A 5064-nucleotide genomic window follows, 5' to 3' on the forward strand; every position below is an offset into this window, starting at 1 on the left:
TTTGATTATTGTTTTATTTTGTTAATCCTAAATGTTCAATAAAAATGACCTGGGCATAATGAAATTTGTAGGACTAGGCTGTTGACACCAAAATTATCATTCTTCAGATCTGTAAATGCATGAATTATCTTAATATGGGGGGTGGGTGTTGAGAAGTAAACTTCTCAAGTTAGTATTCTTAATGCTGAACATGACTGCCATGTTACTACCCTGTACTTTATATAGGCACTTTTGTAGTTCGTTTACATTATCACTTATAAATATTGGGGATGTGGGGTGAAGATGCACAATATTTTTGTACATTATCAGTTAGAAAGGATTGTTTTGGCAAATTATTAAAAAATAGAAATTTGTGAAGTCATTCATTTTCTATAAAGGGTGGTAACTTGCCTAGGTTGCATCAATCAAATGTTAATACAGGTACTCCTCGACTTACGACCTACTCGACTTACGACCACCCGGACATACGACCGCCGCAGTTGTATAAAATATTTTAAAAATTACATTTTCGAGTCCCGACGTTATTAATCGCGCTGTGTACTGATAAATTTTCGTTTGTAATTCCCTTTAAAATGGCTGGCAAGCGTAAAAGTGAGAGTTCTCGTGGTGCTGAGAAGAAAAGAAGACGCCCATTTTCGATTTTCTATGTATTTTCGCATTTTCAACTTACGGCCTGGTCGTCGGTCCATAACCCCGTCGTAAGTTGAGGACTGACTGTACTGTACAATGTGTACTACCAAAATGTGAGTACATATTAACCTGTAAGGATCACCCAAATTGATTGAAGTGGATGCAAATGAACAATTCTAACCTGACTAGAGCAAGTAAATCTTAACTTTAACAGAACTATTTTGGTTTTTACAATGCCCATGAAAGTCCCATTATTGTACTGTACTGTAAATCCTTTTGAGCAATATTTTGGTTATTACTGGTAGGTGTTTTGGAAATAAACTTGAACCTGCCATTGTGGTTAATATGTCGGTGAATTTTATTTTCAAAACCAAATACAGTACCAGTATATAATATTCTTATTAAAGTAATATAATTTAAAAGGGGCAATAATATTTTATTGCATAAATTAATTTTTATTTTTTATTTTAACTTTTTATTATCACTTTTTTATGTCTGTTTGCACAATTGATTAAACTTCTCTGCCTTCTGTATTTCCAACCTGTTTTTCATTTTGAAGATTCTGAAATGTTAAGAAAATGAATTTGATTGTATATAAACTTGTACAGTGAGAAAATTTAAAGTGTCGCCCCAGGGTTTTGACATATACATTGCAGAATGGTTGAGCCATGTGACACAGATGTGTGGAGCCCATAAACCAGGGGTCTTCAACCTTTATATTATACTGTACTATTCAGCCACTAAATGGCAAGTGATCAGCAATCGGCCGCAGCTGTACTCAGGCAACTTCAGTCAACAATGTGTTCCACAGGATTGAATGAGCAATAAAAAATTCAGACTATATATTATTACTTTTAAGAAGAATTCTGATAAACACTTTAATTATGGCATAGCGAAAATGGAACAATCCGCACAAGCCTAATTTGATGTTCTATAATAAAAGGGCAAACAAACTTATATTAGTATAAAATTAGGTAACATACAATTTTGCTAGCTGTAATTGGCTTAAAGTATTATGACGTGTCCACCCGGGAGAGGGAGGGAGGGAGGAAAGACGACGCTTGACCTAGCCGCGGCAGTTTCATCCCTCAAGGCCACACCGTGTAAACGCGCATCCATTGTTCCGTAAAATGGCTTCCGCCGGACCACCACCCCCAGAGAGAAACCTTTCATTACCTGGACCCAGCGGCACTAAGCCAAAGAAGACACGACGTTCCTTAAGCTACGAGGTGAAGTATACCATCATCCAAGAGTTGGAGAAAGGAACAAGGCAGGTTGATTTGGCGCGCCAGCATGGTGTGAATGAATCTACGATTCGAACAATAAAGAAGGATGCAGCCAAGATAAAGGAGCACATGAAGATCACAAAGTCTACAGGTGCTTCTATGATCAAGTATTTTCACAACCAGGTGCTTCTCAAGACAGAAAAATTACTTGTGAGGTACTTGGTGCGTCAGGCGCGACGGAACATGGCGGTCGACACGCGCTCTGTTAAGGACTACGCACGTGAACTGTACATCGCAGTGGCACGAAAGATGGGAATTACAGAGCCCAAACCCTTTAATGCTTCCTCTGGGTGGTTACAGAGGTTTAAGATCCGGAACAAGATCACCAATATAAACATTGGTGGTGAAGAAGCGAGTGCTGATCGTGCTGCGGCTCGGGAATTTCCTCCGTTTTTACGTGAGATTATGGAGGAAGGACAGTACAGTGACGACCAGGTGTTTAACATGGACGAATCTGGTCTTTTCTGGAAAAAGCTACCTTCCAAGTCCTTCGTTGTAAAGAATGCCAGCAGGATTCGGGGCCGGAAGATGCAGAAGGAACGCATCACCGTCCTGTTTACCACCAATGCCTCCGGTACCTGTAAGCTCAAGTTATCGGTGATCCACACAGCACGCAAGCCGCACGCCTACAAAACCATGGACATGACCAAGCTAAATGTCCACTGGCTGACCGCACGTAAGGCGTGGATGTTCTCTACACTGTCCCTCTCCTGGTTTGATGACTGTTTTGTTCCCGATGTAAAAAAATTCTGTGAGCGACAGAATGTGCCATTCAATATTTTGTTGCTGCTGGACAACGCACCAGGACACTCGCCCCTACTGTTAGATCGTCACCCCAACGTAAAAGTGGTCTTCCTTCCTCCCAACACTACATCTATATTACAGCCCGTGGACCAAGAGTTAATCTGTAATGTAAAAGCTGCATTCTCAACAAAAAAACTCCAGCTCCTGAACGACTACACCAACACCAGGGAAGAGTTGCGTAACCTGAGTGACACCACCACCGATAGCAAGAGCGAAGAAGATGAGGATCAACAGTTGGCAGAGCAAAAAATAGTTCAAACAATTCTGGAGAGTATTTAACATCAAGAAAGCTGTGGACTTCTTGGTGGAGTCATGGGATCAGCTGTCTATTGCTACAATTCGTCACACATGGAGACATGTGTTGCATGGAATACCAGGTGAGAGGAGGAGTCAATCTGTGACTGGTGAGGTTCAGAATGTTGCAGTAGCAGTGGACCTTGCCAGAGAAGCTGCGCAGACTGTTACAGTTCCAGGCTTCTCCGAGACCACCAACGACGACATCCTGGAGGTGATCAGAGATCCTGAAGTGACTGCCGACGAGATGTTGGAAGAAGAACACGTCAGTGAAGAGGAGGAAGAAGGTGTGTCATTCTCCGAAGAACACAGTTTAAGTCATAGTGATATTAAGGGTGCCATGGAGTGTGCAGAGAAGATGAAGTCCTTCCTTTCCCGCGACAATGACGATGACCGCTATGAAGTCTTCCATACCCGGCTGGTGCAGGCTATGGAGCCGTACATCAAGGTGTATCACGACAACATCAACGCCAGCCGTCAGCAAAGCATAACAGATTTCTTCGCCCGCAACCCACCACAGCCAGCCCAAGCCAGTGATAGTGACAGTGAAGATGACTTTGAGGGATTTGTCAGGGAAGCCCTGACAACTGTAAGTGACAGTGATGGTGATTCACCTAGTAATGGTGATTCACCTGAGGGCCAGTAATCTGCCCTCTGCCTCGGAACCAGCCTCCATCCCCGTATGCCGACCCATCTCTTCTACTACCGTAAGTGTTCCACCTAAGTTTTAGTTTTCTAACCTAACCTTTATTTTTCCTATGTTAACCTTTATTTTTCCTAACCTAACCTCTTCTATATTACTTGTTTTTTCATACCATCATAAAGTTAAGATAAAATTTTTACTACAACATAGTTGTGTGTCGTCAAAAAGTGGAGTTTGGGGATCGGCCCGGACTCCATTTCAATTAATCCCATATGTTATGTTATTCACTTTACGCGTTTCTCACTTTCCGCGGTACCCTCCGGGTTACATTAACCGCGTAAAGTGAGGGTTAACTGTATATATATATTCTTGCATGCCAGTAAAATAATAAAACAAAATTGAATACAACAAATTATAGTAGGTCACACTGACAATGTTATTGAGGCTGTACTCTTATGGGAACATTTCTTGGACACTTAGCTCCTCAAAGTGGAACTCATATAAACTCAGGGTATTGCATCTTCAATGAACTTTCTGAGAAAAATTACACATCAGTTAATCCTTCAAAGAATTACAGTACAGGTACTTTATTTTCATCCAAAACCTCTGGTACAAGATTATCAGACAAAGAAATGATTCTTAACTGACTGTGAGGTGCTTAGGAGTATTTGAGTTTGTCCCATGTACCCATCAATGTGCTTAGCACTTGGAGATCGCTGTTGTGTTGCCACCTTTCTGGCTTTAGATCCACAAGTTGCTTATTGGAGGCATTAAGCCTGCAATTTGTAATCAAGTAGAACCCGAGTTAGATGTAAAACTTAAATGTGACCTGTTTTTCTCCAAAGTAGCTTAACAATGACATCATTTACAAGAGGTAATCATTAAGTTTGGTGACTATAGTAATGCATTTCATTACAGGGGGTCTCCAACTTACGATTACCCGCCAATACGAATGAGGTTAAACTTGAAATTTACAGTACTGTATTTTATTTACCTGATGACTTATTTTTTACTTTCTTTCACTGTATTTTGTCATTTTATTTCTTATTTTGTTTTATATTAAGTGATTTAAGATGTATATAAGGACTTAGGTTATGATATAGTGGGATTTTAAACATTGTTCTGGAAGTACGGTATGCACATAGCACGTGTTCCGACTTACTGGGTACGTACAAATCTGATTTAAGAAAGTCCTCAGTAACTGAACCCGTTTGTAACCCTGGGACCCCCTGAATTGAAATTTGATTTCAAATATAAGAGGTTAGCTTTAGTTAGCTTATGTGCAATTATAATACTGACAACACCAGAGGTATTGTATACTGTTAGTGTTATGCACTTCATGGAGGTAAGTTTTAAAGCGGATTCTTTCTTAGAAATTGATTGGATTATGGATTTTGAAGCAAAGAC

The sequence above is a fragment of the Homarus americanus genome, unplaced genomic scaffold, assembly GCF_018991925.1.
Source record: "Homarus americanus isolate GMGI-L3 unplaced genomic scaffold, GMGI_Hamer_2.0 scaffold39155, whole genome shotgun sequence".
NCBI lineage: Eukaryota > Metazoa > Arthropoda > Malacostraca > Decapoda > Nephropidae > Homarus > Homarus americanus.